This window comes from Pongo pygmaeus, chromosome 10 (genome assembly GCF_028885625.2).
Source record: "Pongo pygmaeus isolate AG05252 chromosome 10, NHGRI_mPonPyg2-v2.0_pri, whole genome shotgun sequence".
NCBI classification, from domain to species: Eukaryota; Metazoa; Chordata; class Mammalia; order Primates; family Hominidae; genus Pongo; species Pongo pygmaeus.
This window is the reverse complement of record NC_072383.2, coordinates 50,366,377-50,383,578: the sequence shown is the minus strand read 5'-3', so window position 1 is coordinate 50,383,578 and position 17,202 is coordinate 50,366,377. Positions and strand designations below refer to the sequence as shown.

General features: G+C 49.3%; 1 pseudogene; it reads right to left on the bottom strand.

The window, feature by feature from the left end:
• Positions 1 to 7,192: 7,192 nt before the first annotated feature.
• LOC129010299 (probable ATP-dependent RNA helicase DDX23) lies at positions 7,193 to 9,701 on the bottom strand (annotated as a pseudogene).
• Positions 9,702 to 17,202: the final 7,501 nt, after the last annotated feature.

Below are 17,202 nucleotides of genomic sequence, written 5' to 3'. Positions count from 1 at the left end.
CAACGAACTCCATCAAATTTACAAGAAAAAAACAAACAACCCCATCAAAAAGTGGGCAAAGGACATGAACAGACACTTCTCAAAAGAAGACATTTATGCAGCCAAAAAACACATGAAAAAATGCTCAACATCACTGGCCATCAGAGAAATGCAAATCAAAACCACAATGAGATACCATCTCACACCAGTTAGAATGGCAATCATTCAAATGTCAGGAAACAACAGGTGCTGGAGAGGATGTGGAGAAATAGGAACACTTTTACACTGTTGGTGGGACTGTAAACTAGTTCAACCATCGTGGAAGTCAGTGTGGCGATTCCTCAGGGATCTAGAACTAGAAATTCCATTTGACCCAGCCATCCCATTACTGGGTATATACCCAAAGGACTATAAATCATGCTGCTATAAAGACACATGCACACGTATGTTTATTGCGTCATTATTCACAATAGCAAAGACTTGGAACCAACCCAAATGTCCAACAATGATAGACTGGATTAAGAAAATGTGGCACATATACACCATGGAATACTATGCAGCCATAAAAAATGATGAGTTCATGTCCTTTGTAGGGACATGGATGAAATTGGAAATCATCATTCTCAGTAAACTATCACAAGAACAAAAAACCAAACACCGCATATTCTCACTCATAGGTGGGAATTGAACAATGAGAACAAATGGACACAGGAAGGGGAACATCACACTTCGGGGACTGTTGTGGGGTGGGGGGAGGGGGGAGGGATAGCATTGGGAGATATACCTAATGCTAGATGACGAGTTAGTGGGTGCAGCGCACCAGCATGGCACATGTATACTTATGTAACTTACCTGCACATTGCGCACATGTACCATAAAACCTAAAGCATAATAATAATAATAAAAAAAAAGAAAAAAACAAACAACCCCATCAAAAAGTGGGTGAAGGATATGAACAGACACTTCTCAAAAGAAGACATTTATGCAGCCAAAAGACACATAAAAAATGCTCACCATCACTGGCCATCAGTCTTGTCTTTTTGAGAATTTCATGTAAAGAAATCATACGGTATGTAGCTTTTTGAGACTGACTTCTTTCACTCAGCATAATGCCTTTGAGCTGCACCTGAGTTGTCGTTGTATCAATAGTGTGCTCCTTTTTATTGCTGGGCTTATTCCATGGTATCGATGGGTTATGCTACAGGTTGTTCATCTCCTCTCCTCTTGAAGGATGTTTTGGTTAGTGCCAGATTTTGGTGATTGCAAACTGACTTACTATAAGCAATCATGAACAGGTTGCTATGTGAACGTAAGTCTTCATTTCTCTAGGGTAAATACCCAGCATGGGATTTCTGGTTGTGTGGTGTAAGTGTATGTTTAACTTTGTAAAACATTGTCAAGCTGTTTTTAAGAGTGATTGTGCCATTCTACATTCCCATCAGCAATGTGTCACATTGCATTCTCAAGAGTGTTTGATATTGGTTTTTTTTTTTTTTTGAGACAAGGTCTTGCTTTGTTGCCTAGGCTAAAGTGCAGGGGCATGCTCATGGCTCACTGCAGCCTTGACCTCCTGGGCTCAAGTGATCCTCCCACCCCAACCTTCAGAATAGCTGGGCCTACAGGCATGCACCACCATACCTGGCTAATTTTTTTAAACAGCATTATTTTGTAGAAATGGGGTCTCACTATGTTGCCCAGGCTGGTCTTGAACTCCTAGGCTAAAGCGATCCTCCCACCTCAGCCTCCCAAGTAGCTGGGATTATGGATGTAAACCACCATGCCCAAATGTTATTTTTTTTTTTTTTTGTAGAGATGAGGCTTTGCTTTTTTGCCCAGGCTGGTCTTGAACTCCTGGACTCAAGCAAGCCTCCTGCTTGGCCTCCCAAAGTGCTGAGATTACAGGTGTGAGCCACTGTGACTGGTTTCTCCTGGATTTAAATATCCATTTTCCAATAAACCTAAAAGAGCCTCTCTATGAGCCATTTTGTAGCCTGAATCCAAGTGTTCCTCCTAAAGCACAGATCAGATGGTGTCACTTCTCTGATCAAAATCCCCCCATGGTTTCCCAGTGCTTCTAGGTGAATTCCAAACTCCTAGCATGCACACTCAGTCCCTCATTGCCCCATCCTTACTGACCTCTCCATCCTGATCTCCCACATCTCTTTCCTCAAATCCTATACGATTGTCACCCTACGTTGTTTTGTGATTCCATGAACATGTCACAGTTTCACTTGCCCCCAGGAGTCTGCTTACCTGCAGATATGCACAGACAGTCCTGCCTTCTGATGGCATCTGATTCTGAACTGCTTCTTAAATTTGGACACTAAAAGTTTGCCCCTTGCCAGAGAGTCTGGTTGTTGTCCACCCATATTCTTTGATTTTTAATTAAATCTGAAGAGAGTGAGATTCCAAAGCCTTTCTTTGCATTCCTTCTTAGATCTGCTTCCTCTGTAGGAAGTTCTCCTTAATGTCCAGCCTAAGACATGCACAGTGAAATGCAACACTCTGTCCTTGTCTTGGGATGGGGGACACAGTTGCTCTTCCATGTCTTCATTATCTGTGTGGTTTGCCTGCTGTTACTTGCAGTATGGTGTGGGTTTCAAGTCGGTGCTTCCATTCACTCTTTATTATCTGCTTGATTCCACTCGAGCGTGTGCTGGATTGCCAACAGAAGGGCTCTGGGTGTGGCAAGAGGTTGAGTATGCTGGGAACCTGGCATCTAGAGGCTGAGGACAGGCGAACATGTGTGGGTGGCTCCAAAGCCTGGCTGAGTGGCTGTTTCCTGACATTGAAGCCTCTTCTACCAATTATGTGAATAAACAAGAGTCAGTTGGTTTTCTAATGTGCCCGAGTCAGGCATGACAAATGACCCTGGCAAGAGAGAGAAACATGTCCCAAAAGAATGCACCTGGAGGTTGTAATTAGTATGTCTATCTTCCCACGCCTTCTCCAGAGATCCCATGCTCCGGGCCATGTGCTGAGCTTGGAACAAGGAAAAAGGATGCTGAGGTGGAAACATAAGCTTGCATGGGACGTTTTAGCTTCCTCCTCTCCTTTTTTCCCCTGCGAAAGTTCATTGCCCACTCAGCCCAGCATGAGGTTTCAAGTCCTTGGTGAGAGCCTAGAACGTACAGTGCATTCATTTGATGGTCTGGGCGGGAGTTAGGCTTCACTCTGAACCACCCAGGCATGAGATGATTGCAGGTAAAGCCCCTGCAGGGCAGAGAGTCCTGTCCTTGCAGGCTAGGCACTGTCCAGAGGTAAGGAGAGTCACTTCCTCAGGACAAAAAGGGAAAATATTACCTTAGAGACTCTTGATGGCCCCCACATCCCGAGGACCCCACCGCAGCGGATGTGGTTCCCAGGGGAGCTGAAGGGCTTTCTCTCAGGACCACACTGCACAATTAACTGAGACAAGGTCTCCTGTGAATATTTTATGTTTTAAGAGCTGGGATCTGACTGGCAGAAGTCAATGACCCAGGTCACCGGAGATGGGAGGAGCATGGAAAATCACCTAATTACAGCAAATGCCCTGAAGTTTGGGGCTAGGTTCCAGTAGGAAGCAGCCCATCCATTGTAGGGAGCCTAAGTGTTTTTCTGCCTTGGATCTGGTGAAGGAAAAATGAGGCCAATGTCAGAGAAAAATCAAAGCATCTGGTGGCTCCAGGGTTAGGACTAAGGTGTGTTTGGGATTTGAGGCATTGACCTGTTTTGGCTAGAAAACCAAGCTCAGGAAATTGTCAAATTAGTGAGCCAATCCACCAGGACTTATAAAAAGGGCCACCTCTCTCCTTGCATCAGAAAGTGCCCTTTCCTCAGGCTTTCTGAACTAGGACATCTTCCTGCATCCAGAGAAAATGATGAGCCAGCAGTCCAGCAGGACCTCCCATGCCACCCAGGGCTCCAGTGGCCACTCTGCCATCCTGGTGTCTGGCTAGAGCCATGGTGGTGCCATCAGATCCGTCAGGCTCATGCTCTGGGGGAGGCAGTGCTGCTGCGGCCTGTGCCATGACAGGGGGCACCCTTGGCAGCAGGAGTCTGTACAGCTTTGCAGGGAGAAAGATCTCACTAAGGGTTGCTGGAGGTGCCGCCCAGGCTGGGGGCAGGGCACAGGGGTGCTGGGGGCAGGGCACAGGGGTGCTGGGGGCAGGGCACAGGGGTGCTGGGGCGCCTTGGGAAGCAGTCTGTGTGGGGCTGAAGAAAGGGGCACGAAAAGTGGCTTTGGAGGAAGCTCCTTCAGCATTGGAGGGAGACCTGGTGGCTTTGGAGGAGAGCCTGGTGGAGCCTGGGGCTTTGGAGGTTCAGGGGCCTTTCCTTTTGGCATCCAGGAGGTGACCATCAATCAGAGCCTCTGGTATCCCCTGAACATGGGGATTGACGCCTAGATGGAGGTGAAGACCCAGGAGAAGGAGCAGATCAAGACCCTCAACAACAAATTTTCCTCTTTCATTGACAAGGTGAGTGTCTGAGGTTGGAGAGGGTCAGAGGCCCTGAGACCCCCTGGGATCCCAGGCATGGGAGGCCTGGATTTGGAGACCAGGTCTGCTCCTGAGCCGGGGACTGGACAGAGCACAACCCTCTCCTCCATGGTTGATCACAGGTACAGTTCCTGGAGCAGCAGAACAAGGTGCTGGAGACCAAGTGATGCTTCCTGCAGGAGCAAACGGCCACCTCCAATGACCTGCAGCCCTTCTTTGAATCCTACATTGGCTGCCTCCAGGCTCACCTCGACACACTATTGATGGAGCGGGGTCAGCTGGAGGGGGAGCTGGGCACCATGCAGGCGCTCGCGGAGGCATACAAGAGGAGGTGAGAGGCAGTGCACCCGGTGGTGAGGCTCAGGTGCCCAGAGCATGAAGGTCATCTGGCCTCTGCGGGCATCAACAAGGAGCTGGGGCAATGTGGATAAGGAAGGCACTTGACGGGGTTCATTGGTGGACCTGCCATGCAGCACCGTGTGTATGAGCAAAAGCTCTGCAGCCAGACTGCCCGGGTTTAAGCTTGACTATGTCTCTTTCTAACTGCACAATCACAGGTAATTTATTTAACCAATCTGTGCCTCAGTTTCTTCATTTGTAACATGGGGGTGATAACTGTACCTACGTTGAAAGTTTGTTTGAGAGCTAATTTGATATATGCTGTTCAAACAGTGCCTGGCAAATAGTGACACATTATTAATTAATTAGTTAATACGAATGAGAGGCTCATCAACCAAATAGATTGTTAATAATGCTGGTTTTATTATTACTGAGTGACATGAACTACGAAGGACATAATAATGAAAGGTATTAAATGTCTACTCTGTGCTGGTCCTGTGCTTGGTGCTGGGGCTACAGCTGTACATGGGGAGCTCACGGGGCCGGTTGTTCCCATAGGGCCCTGTGGCTGGGGTAGCTGACTGCATCAGTGTGGCAGAGGCAGAAGAGTGGGACCCTCAGTCATCGTGGCTGTGGTGTAGGGCCTGAACTGAGTGAGGGGCCCGGGAAAGAGAAGCTCAGGGGTGCTCTCTGGGAGTTCCCACCCTGTGGGACTGGAAGGGACATTAACTTCAGTGCTGACTGAGGAACACTGAAAGACCCCAGGGCTGTGGGAGGGGCCCAGGCCTCAGTGTGGGAAATGGGGAGCCATATGGGAGCATGAGGAGCAGGTAGGAGAATGGAGACTGAATTCCATGCAGTGTAGCTGGGCTTGGAGGAGGACAAGCTCTCATGCTTTTACCTCCATCACCAACATCCTGAACATTTATGCCGGTGCTGAGAAGGGCTGGGAGGACTCAGTGCTTCATGGATCCCTATGACTCAGAGAGATTTCTGCTTGACTCACCCCTGAGCTGGACCAGCCAGGGCCCTCTCCTAGCACAGCCCTCTGGTACAGCTGCGGCTGACCCATGCTGTTCCTCTTGCAGGTACTGTGAAGAGCGGAGCAAGCATGCAGCAGTTGAGAAGGACTTGGTGCTTCTCAAGTAGGTGAGCAAGGACGGGGGCTGGATGGGGACTGGGATTGGGACTACAGCTGCCAAAGCCAGGTTGAACAGTGCTCCTCAGGGGTCAGCCAAATTCCCATCATGCCTATGAGAATTCCCAACGTTCCAGAACTTTCTCAATGCTGCCAGCCTGGTCACTTCTCAAATGTCACACTCTGCTTCCCTCATGATTAGATCAGTGCCAGAGGGTCCTGGGTGATGGGGGCAAAAAGTGATGAAGAGAGAGAGAGAGATTTGGAGGCTCTCCCTGAGCCTGAGAGACTTCCTGGGAGAACATGCCCCAGGGTCACGTGAACACTTACAGTTCCCCCATCACTGGTGTCTTATCTATCTCTTTCAAAGGCAGAAATTCTGCTGTCTTTTTTATTGGCTCCTGTGTCTGAGCGGCTTCCAGAGCCTATAAGGGCTCACCAGTTGCCAAATTGCTTTGAGCTCTTTGGAATATAATGCTTTCCTGCTGCGATGAGGCATTAGTGTTATACATAAGAACTCTCTTTAATTCCTGAGTCTCATTTTCAAGTCACTTTTAAAAAATATTCATATATTTATTCTCAGAACATACAAACTTATCTTCTCAGAGAATAGAAAACAGAGATTTCACTCAGTGACAAAGATGGACACTTTGACAGGGGAACAGTCAGTTCACCCTGTCCCCCCATCTACTTAGAAAATCCCCTGGGGGAGGGATGCCTAGAGCACACAGCACTCCTTGGTGCGGGGCTGTGCACAGGTCTAAAGGTTCTCAACTTCCTTTACCATCCAAACAGGAAAACAGCGTCCTTTACCATCCAAACAGCTGTTCAGATGACAGTAAGATTCCACTGTCTGTAATCCTCATGGTGCCAGGTCTCCTGGGGCATCTAGGGCAACAATGCTGCTGCAGTTTACACAGTTTATACAGTTACACAGTCAAGTCAAGTCACTGGGTTCCAAAGGAGGTCCCATCAGGCAGCCAGGTTTCTGTTCAGTCTGGGGAGCAATGCCAACTGGCTGCCCCCATAGCCTGGCATGAGCTGATGGCCCAGTGCAATCCCAAAGCAAAGGAGGGCAGAGCTGGGACAAAAAGCTGCGGTAATTTGCTCTCCCTGCCTCCTACAGCATCATCCTCTCCTTTTGCAGCCCCACATACAGGCCTCCCGACCTGGGGGTCTGGGCTAGGGAGTCGGATTGTTTTCATAAGCCCCCATAACCCAAAAGTGAGGACCTGGAAAAAGGGATGTGAGAGTTCTGAAGAACAGGCATGAGGCAGCTTTGGAAATGCCCTCAGCCCACAGGAAGAATGCTGTGTCAGGCAAAGATGGTCTCTTCCCGGCGCTTCTTGGTGAGGATGGTGCCTGGCTTATGCTGGGCATCTGGGTGGTTGGCTAGTTCGGGGGGACAGGAAGACACTGTCTTCCTGTCCTTGCTTTCCAGGATGGCTTGCTTCGGCTCATAGAACACCGCAGAGTCCTCTTTTGTGAGAAAGGTGATGGCCACCCCACTCTTGCCTGCTCGTCCCGTGCGGTCAATGCGGTGTTTGTAATCGTCAATATTTTTGGCCATATCATAGTTGACAACCATAGACACATCTTGGATGTCAATACCACGACCAGTCACATCTGTAGCCACCAAGATATCCTTGGCCCCAGCCTTGAGGTTGGACAATGCAAACTCTCGCTGCTCCTGGCCTTTTCCACTGTGCAGTGCGCAAGCCTTGTACCCCATCTTCTCCAGGGATTTGGCCAAGATGTCACAGCCCTTCTTCTGGTTGACAAAAATAATGATGGCTGGGCCAAAGCCTTGCTTCAAGATTGCCAGCAGCTTTTTCCTCTTTTCTGACTCTGACATGAGAAAGACCTGTTCCACACGCTCATGGGGCTTGCCTGCGGGGTCAATGTACACCACAGCAGGTCGCTGAAGATAGCTCCTGGCCAGACGCTCCACTGCTGGGGGCATGGTGGCCATGAACATGACTTTGGTGGTCCTTAACGTTTTCCTGACTCAAAGTTGGCCAGCATCTTCTCAGGGTCCTCAGCCTCATCCATGTCCGGCTTCTGGTTGCTGACAGGCATGTGCTCCAGGATCTTCTGAACATCTGGCTCAAAGCCCATGTTAATCATCCTATCTGCCTCATCCAGAACCACGTAGTACAGCAGCTCAGCACCAGGTAGCGATTCTCCAGCACATCAATCAAATGCCCAGGGGTAGTGATCACAATCTCACAACCCATGCGCAGCCTGAAGCCCCGGTCTTCTCTGGAGATGCCACCAATGACAGCCACAGTTGGATATCTAGTGGCTTCCCAAACTTGATGGTCTCTTCCTCAATCTGTTGAGCCAACTTATGGGTGGGAGCCAGGATGTTGGCATAAGGGCCTTGGTCTGACTCTTCGATCCTGTCAATTTTGGGAAGTGTGGTGATCTAGACCAGCAGTGGGATGAGGAAGGCTGCTGTCTTGCTGCTGCCAGTCTCAGCCACATCAATGATGTCACGATTCTGTAGTCCAATCGGAATTGCCTGACACTGGATAGGTGTTGATTCCTTGTAGCCACACTTATCAATGACCTCCAAGATGTGTGGGGGCAGAGAAGAGTCTTTCCAGGATCGGATGGGATTGGGGATCTTGCCATCTTTGGTGGTGATGCTGTAGCCCTCACAGAAGAGCCACCAGTCCCTGTCCCTCATCTCATCTAACTTTTTCTGAGACCAGTGAGGATCATCCCAGTGCGCTTGGCTTCCTTCTTATGAAGTTTGCGGAGTCTTGCCTCCTTCTGCTCCTTTTCTTCCAGGGTTCGCCCTTTTCCATTAGGTCTCCACAGAAATGTGACTGCTCTTGAGGTCAATGCCTGCAATGAAGCCTTGCCCTAACACCTGCACCTGGTGCCGTTCTTTGTACAGGAGGTTGTAGTCAATGGATGTGTCCTCAGATGCATCCCACTCAAAAACAAACTTTCGGTCATTGAGATGTCTTGTTTGGTGCCGCTTTTTGATGCCACCCAGGTAATGCTCCTTAATGGCATGCAGTTCCTTGCTCTTATCCCTCTCTTCCCAGATCTTCTGCTGCCCTTCCTCATCCTCATTTCCACTGGTCTCCCGCTCCATCCTCTCCCTGCATTCCCTACATTCCCGTTCCTGAGGATCTTCCAACATCTTCCTGCCCAAGTCTTGGAACCGTTTCCTTTTCTTCCTCTCCTTTTCAAGCATCCTCTGCTGCTCTTCCACCTCCTGCTGCCGTTGCTTTACAGCTTCAGCCTCTTGTTCCACTTTGGAGAGGAACTTGGGCTTAGCCTCAGCGTCTTCCTCAGCCTTTTTCTTGGCCAGAAGTTCCTCCAGGGATAACGGCTGGACGTTAGGCTTCTTATCACCATGTTCATCCTCTTCATCCTTCTTAGAGTCTCTGTCCTTCCGAGATTTAAAGTCTTTTCCTCAGCCAGGAGAAACTGGATCATTTCTGGTCCTTGTCCCATCTGTGCCCATCCTTGTCTTGATATTGGTCCTTCTTATTCTGATCCCTCTCCTTATCTCATTCTTGTTCTTCGTGCCGTCATTCTTTTTCTGCAGATTTGGAACAAGAACGAAAGCGAGAATGGCTGCCTCCTCTACGTCTGTTCCTTGAACAATGCTGCTTCCTATCTTTAGATGGGGAAGACTTCCAGTTCTGGTCTCTATCCTGCTCTCTGTCAGGAGTCCATGATCGCCTCCTTTTCTCCTTTGAAGGTGATGCATTATGGTCCTTTTTGTCAACCAGCTCTCCTGCCATCACCCTGAGTCTGAATTGCCCAACGCCACCTCAACGTCGCTGAGCTGTCGCCATACTCAAGTCACTCTTAATCTAAGTTTAATGACCAGGGTAAAAGTGGTTTCCATTTCCCTTCATAACCATTATGGACAAGTATAGGCTTTAAGCAAATAAGAATATGCCCATCACTGGTCTGCTGTAATTATGGACAAGTACAGGCTTTAAGCAAATGAAAATACGCCAATTGCTAGTTTGGTGTCCTCCCTCCCCACGTGGCCAAAGTGGACCTGGAGGTGACAGTGGAGAGCCTGATGGATGAGATCAACTTCCTGTGGCCCTTCTCCTAGGCTGTAAGTCCCCCTTCCTTCTCAATATATGTTTAAGATATGATTGATTCTCTTAAGCCCTATTTTTTTATTCATTGCTTTTTTCCTTCACATTTATTACCACACCATCTACTCAGATTCTGAGACCTTTGAAACTATTTATCTATCAAATATTCTAACTCCCTTTCTTTTTTCTTCCTCCTTTTCTGTGTCCCCCACATCTATGATTGCCAGTGCCTATGGATAACATTCTTAGAGTCTCCTCCCCCATCGAAGGTACCTGGACAAAGAGACCCATGCATCCTGCAGTAGGATTTGAGGACAGATGCCTTTTCATTCTTTAGCCTGCTGGCCGAGATTTTGGCCTGCATTTTGGTCATTGTGTTTTTTAGTGGCATCACTAAAAAGCTAACTTTGGGGGTTTGTGGTAGGGGCCTGTCCATTAGATATGAGCAGAATTGTCTTTGTGTCTGCAGGAGTATAACCAACTACTGTCGGAACCAAATGACATGTCTGTCATCCTCTCCCTGGACAACAACTGGCACCTGGACCTGGAGAGCATCATCGCTGAGGTCCACGCCCAGTACGAGAAGATTGCCTGGAAGAGCAAAGCCGAGGCTGAGGCCCTGTACCAGACCAAGGTGGGTGAGTCAGGCACCTTGGAGGAATCAGCTTCCTCTTGAGCCCTTCATTCCTGCCCAACTTTGCCACCTAGGCCCGAAACTCCTATATTGTCCTCCAGCAGAGCTGGGACCCTCTGAAAACTGGCTCACAGAGACACAGGCTTCCCATGGCCTCTAGGACCATGTGTCAGATAAATGTGATTGAGCATTTGGGTGATCAGTAAGAGCCTGACACTGGGGTGATGGGTAAGCTAATTACCCTGATTTGATCATTGCATGATCTATACATGTATTAAAACATCACACTGTACCTCACAAACATGTATTATGTGTCAACTAAAAAAGAACTAAACAAAGAGTTTGACAAATCATAGCTATTGTTATAATCATCATGGTCAATACCATAGGGGCCAGAGTGAGCCCATAGAATGCCTTTATGCGAGTTAGAGAAAGTGCCACTCTGGGCAGATACAGCAATGTGGGCCACGGCATGGCAGGCACAGTGTGGGTTGGGCTTTAGCCCCCACCTGCTTCCTTGGCCAAAAGTGGAAGCCCTGCTCACCGCCAACATTACCATCATCACCACCACCACTGTCCTCCTCACCTTCATCATCATGATCAGCTGAGCAAGTTGATGAACGAAGCAAACCCAGCAGGACAGGCAGCAGTCTTTCCTAGCCCTTTGGTTTGGAGAAACCTCTCAGACTGAGCCCAGGTGTCCCCCTTCCATGGCATGTTCTGGAGGTGCTCCAGCCTTAGAACATACACCAAAGCTTGTCCCCTGGGGTCAGACCTCATATTTTCCCTTCTTCCTGGTTGACAGTTTCCTCTTCCTCCCTCCTCTCAGCTTGGGGAGCTGGAGACCATGGCCAGCAGGCACAGCAATGACTTGAGGAGCACTAAGAGTGAGATCGCTGAGCTCGCCAGGAAGATCCAGAGGCTGCAGGCAGGGATAGAGAGCGCCAGGAAGCAGGTACCCCGTAACAAAGGAGCAGCGCAGCCTGGGGGTTCCTGGGATGGGCCACACTCTGAAGAATGCTCCCTCCAACTCAGGCTTGCTACCTGAGATTCTGGTGGGAAAGCACGAGGGTCCGTCAGGAGGTCAGGCCAGACCCCCATCATTTCCTGACCCTCCACCCACGCAAGTGCACGAGGGCCTTAAAACACACCCATCCAGGTCTCTGGGTGACAATCTGGAAGGCCTAGGTGAGCCTGTCATTCTTAGGCTCGGTTGCACTGCACTGCCCGCTAGCTTTTAACCCCTCTTTCAATACTCCCACGGTGGCAACTGGAATGTCCTTTCCTATCCTCTTTAGCAGTCTCCCAAACTTCCTCTTTTTCTTTAAGAATGGGCCAAACATCTCTTCCTCTCTAAACCCCCTCCTCCTGTGAAGCCTTTGTCCTTCCCTCCTCAGCGTCTCTCCTCTGGGTTGCATGGTGCCCTGTGCTTTTCCGCATCATAGCCTGGCCTCCTGCTACCTTAAATGCCTACTCTTCTGTTTTCCTTCTTTAACAGTGACAGCATTAGGTGCAGGGGCTGTGTCTTGTTTATTGCTGTCTCCTGGCACCCAGCTGTGAAGGACAGAGGGCAGGGATTAGGGAGAAAGTGGGTGAGTGGTTCAGACATTGAGGGTGACTCCTCTGATCTCACTACTCATTGCTGCTTGCCTCAGACACAGAGACCCTGAGTTCTTTTCTCCCAAACTGAGACTACTTGAAACCTCCCTCAAAGTCACTTCCCAAATGGGATGCTCCTCTTCAGCCTCAGTGGGGTTGGGGAGTCCTGTGGAGGGACAGACAGATGGGGACCTGTGCTCACCCACCATATGGCCAGGTGAGTCCAGAGGTCCAGCACATTTTCCTTACCTCCTCCTGCCCCAGAGCAATAACCTGCAGACAGCCATCACTGATGCTGAGCAGAGGGGTGAACTGGTTCTCAGGGATGTCTGGGCCAAGCTGGCAGAGCTCAGGGAGGTCTTGCAGCAGACCAAGGACAACCTGGCCCAGTGCTCTGTGAGTACCAGCAGCTCATGAGCTTGAAGCTGGCCCTGGACATGGAGATTGCTGCCTACCATAAGCTGCTGGAGGGCGAGGAGTGCAGGTGGGTAGGGGACCATGGCTGTGGCAGAGAACTTGCCTTGAGAAGCAGGCTCATCAGGACTTTATGCCTCTGGTTAGATCCATAGTGATTTTGAGCCTAACTGCACTGGCCCATGTCTTCCCTCTCATATTCCCAGTGGCCCCCACAGCATAGGAGGGGACAAAGGAGGGCCTCAACAAATGTTCATTAAACTGCTGTCACTGCTCAGCATGCTCCCCTTCTCCTAGCTCCTTTAAGGCAAACTTGTTTTAAATTTCCGGCAGTAGATAAATGTTTTACTTGAAATGGGCATGCAGTGGATCCCAGGGGTAAATGTCAATCAAGTTTGCGTGTTTAGAGCTGCTGAGGTCATGGGTTCACAGGGGGCATCTCACTGATTCCCTGTCACCTCCCACTGAGATATCATAAAGTCCACCCCACCCTGTCTTACCACTCTCCTCTGATTCCCTATCTTAGTTTTTCATTATTGCTTAGGAAGTTCCTCCTGAGATCTGACTTCAGCCTAGCTGCTGCGATTCACATTTGTGTTGTCTGGACAGTCTCTGATGGAGCCAGGGAAACAGCACTGGCTTGGGAGACCTTCCCATTACTGGGTGATCATTTGGGGTTTACCTGTATTCACTGTGCGACCTCAGATTCCATCCCCACTTTGAGCCTCATGTTTCTCATCCTTAAAAAGAGAGGATTGGACCAATCTTTGAAGTGTTTCCTAACACTCACATTTAGAGTGGCAGGTGGCTCTATGTTTCTAAAATTTGTTTTTTTCTTTTCTTTCTACAACAGGATGTCTGGGGAGTGTCAAACCGCTGTGTGCATTTGTAAGCGTGCATACTATTTCCCTTGAGGTTGGGTCATACCATTGCTAGTGGGATCACATAACCACTCCCCTCAGGATGGAGTGTCAGGAAAATAGACAAAGAAAGTGAGTCTTTATAAAACAAAAGGATTTCTGAGTTTTCCACATTCCCACCTCTTCGAGCTGGAGAAAAAGAAAAGCGCATTCACTGTTGTTCCTTATGTCTGACTCTGCCACAACTGAGCTCACCTGCTTACCACGTACTGTGGCCACCTTGCCTCCTAATATTCCTGCGCCTCTCACTCTCTGTCCCTCAGCCCTGGGCACCTCCACCTTCTCTGCATCCTTGTCTAATTCCTTACCACCTTCCAGCACCTCATGGAGCAGAGGGGTGACTGGCCATCTCCTTGCAGCTGTGGTTCACAACACCAGCACTACTGGTTCCAGGGTGGCCAGCTACAACGGCAGAGGCAGTGGCTCCAGCATCTCCAGCCATGGAAGCCAGAGTGTGGCCAGGGTCAGAGTGTACGTGGGGGCCTGAGCATCCAGTCCACCAGCAGACAAGTCCCTGGGGGCCAGAGCTTGGGAGCCAGCAGTGACTCCTCTTCCTCAGCCAGGATCATCCAGACCACCACCAGTAGCAGCCAGCATGCCTACACCAAATTCTGAGCTGACGCCCTCCCCACTTCAACAGATGGCCCCAGCCATCCCAGCCCCCACCTGCTTAGCTCTCTGCATCACTGGGTTCCTCATTTCCTAGGCCCCAGACACCTCAGGCTCAGGGCAGAGCTTCTTTCCCTTCCTGTGTGTGCGGAGCCTCTGTCAGAAGGTACTTCACTGGTCACAGCCTCTCTGCTCCCAGTTCTGCCCTCAGCTTGCTTTGCAATTTGCTCTCACTTTCTCCCTCTGCAAGGTCTCCATTCATTACTCTCTAACAAATTGCTGTGTGTTTCACTGCATTTTCTTTGACAGTCAATGGGTTTTATTGATTGTCACTTTGCAGAGTGGGGTGGGAGGCAGGGGAAGGAAAGGAGAGGGGAAGAGAGAGAAGCTGTGTCCTCAGAGAGCAACCTGTTGGGAGCAGAGGGCATCATAAGGCATAGACAAAGAGGGGTGAGGGAGAAAGATCCTGTGGCACCTGGCAGGGAGGAGGAGGGGCCAGCCTGCCTACCACTCCTGGAGCCCTGCTCTCTGCACTGGTTTCTGATATCTCATCTGGCCTCTTCATTTTGGTGACCTGCTCCAACACTCCTCCCCTGGCTAATGGACTGAGCATTCCCAGGCCCCCTTGGCTCCCTGCTCTGCAGCCTGTCTCATTCCTGCACACCCTGCAGCCACCTGAGCATCGCTTTGCTGCTGCAGGCTTTGTGCCACAAACCTGCACTGGCCCAGTGGGGTCCTGGCCTTCAGCCCCTTCTAACTCACGACTGGACCCTCAAACCCATAATCCCTCCAGCTGATCCAGTTCTTGCAGCCCCATCGGAAGAGGGGTCCAGGGCCTCTGGGTCTCCACACCCTCTTGGCCCATGGCATGCTCCCATGTCCCCCTACCCCCAGTCACCTTGCTTCTCAAGGCTGGCTCAGATGTGCAGAGGAGAAGGGACTCGGGGATCCATGGGCTGTGACCTGATCCTCCCTCCTGGACACTCTGCTGCCCCCAGGGTCTGTGTCTGCCGGCCCTGGGGGCGGGTCCTCTGGGAGCTGTTTGTCTGTTTGACTCAGGGAAGGGACACCGGGGCTCCCAGTGCTTCTGTGATTCTTCTCACTTCTCCCAGGGAGGAGCCAGAAGGCTCAAGTTGGACCAGCGCACCCCACTCGCCCTGCCCTCTGCCACTGGGATCCTGCTCACCTCCTCCACCGACGGCCCAACTAAAGTCTCCAGGGACTTCCTCGGTGTCCATGTGGTGGCCTGGTTTTGGTCATTTTCTTAGTTCTTTCAGGCCTCTGATGCTGTCGCCCACCCCCATTCTCCCGTTTTCTCTCTCCTCTCTTGCCTTGTCTTCCCAGGTCTTTCTGTTGCCTCTCTTCCTCTGTCCACAAATTGAATGATGGAGTTCTGCAACGTTTTAAAAATCTTTTATTGAACTGCAATATATAGACACAAAAGAGCACAGTGCTCACGTGTTCAGCTTGATGAATTTTCTCAAACTGAACCCACCCACATAACCAACACCCAGATCAAGGATCAGGTGTTCCCCTCACCCCAGAAGCCCCTGCTCTGAGTTCCCTTCCAGCCACTCCCTGGACACATTCCCCGGAAACCCTTATTCTGACTTCTAACAGCTTAGGTGAGTTTCGCATGTTTTTGTACTTCATATAGATGGAATCCTACAGCCTGTGGCTGGCCTCTTTGCTCAACATAAAGTTAGTGAGATTTATCGATATTGTTGCAAGAAGTTGTAGGTCATTCATTCTTATTAGTATTTCACTGCATGACTAAACTCTAATTTATTTATCTGCTTTACTACTGATGGACATTGGATTAGATTCCAGCTTTAGGCTATTAGGAACAAAGCTGCTCTGAGCATTCTTGTACATGGCCTTTGGGGAATCACATATGCACTCCGTGTCTTTGTGTGTACCTAGCAGTGGTGTTGCCGTTCATAGGGTATGCATATGTTCAGCTTTGGCAGATACTCCAGACAGTTCCCAAAGTAGCTCCAGGAAGGCAGGGCAGTTCTTACCAACACTAGCTATTTTCTTTCTTTTGTATTTTAGTTTTTCTGGATGGGGACTGTTTTGTATCTTTGTGGTTTTAATTTGCATGTCCCATAGTGGCTAATGACGTAGAGTTCATTTTCACATGTGTATTGGCCATTTGGATACCTCTTTGGTCCCGTCTTTTGAACATTTTTCTATCGGTGGGGTTGTCTGTCTTTTTCTTACTAATTTATAGAAGTTCTTTATATGTTCTGGATATGAGTCCTTTGTCAGACATGTAAATTATGAATATCTTCTCCCACTCTGGGGGTGATCTTTGCACTCTCTTTTTTTTAACTTTTTTTTTTTATTATTACTATTATCATTATTATACTTTAGGCTCTATGGTACATGTGCGCAACGTGCAGGTAAGTTACATATGTATACATGTGCCATGCTGGTGCTCTGCACCCACCAACTCGTCATCTAGCATTAGGTATATCTCCCAATGCTATCCCTCCCCCCTCCCCCCACCCCACAACAGTCCCTGAAGTCTGATGTTCCCCTTCCTGTGTCCATGTGTTTTCATTGTTCAGTTCCCACCTATGAGTGAGAGTATGCGGTGTTTGGTTTTTTGTTCTTGCGATAGTTTACTGAGAATGATGATTTCCAATTTCATCCATGTCCCTACAAAGGACATGAACTCATCATTTTTTATGGCTGCATAGTATTCCATGGTATATATGTGCCACATTTTCTTAATCCAGTCTATCATTGTTGGACATTTGGGTTGGTTCCAAGTCTTTGCTATTGTGAATAATGCTGCAATAAACATACGTGTGCATGTGTCTTTATAGCAGCATGATTTATAGTCCTTTGGGTATATACCCAGTAATGGGATGGCTGGGTCAAATGGAATTTCTAGTTCTAGATCCCTGAGGAATCGCCACACTGACTTCCACGATGGTTGAACTAGTTTACAGTCCCACCAACAGTGTAAAAGTGTTCCTATTTCTCCACATCCTCTCCAGCACCT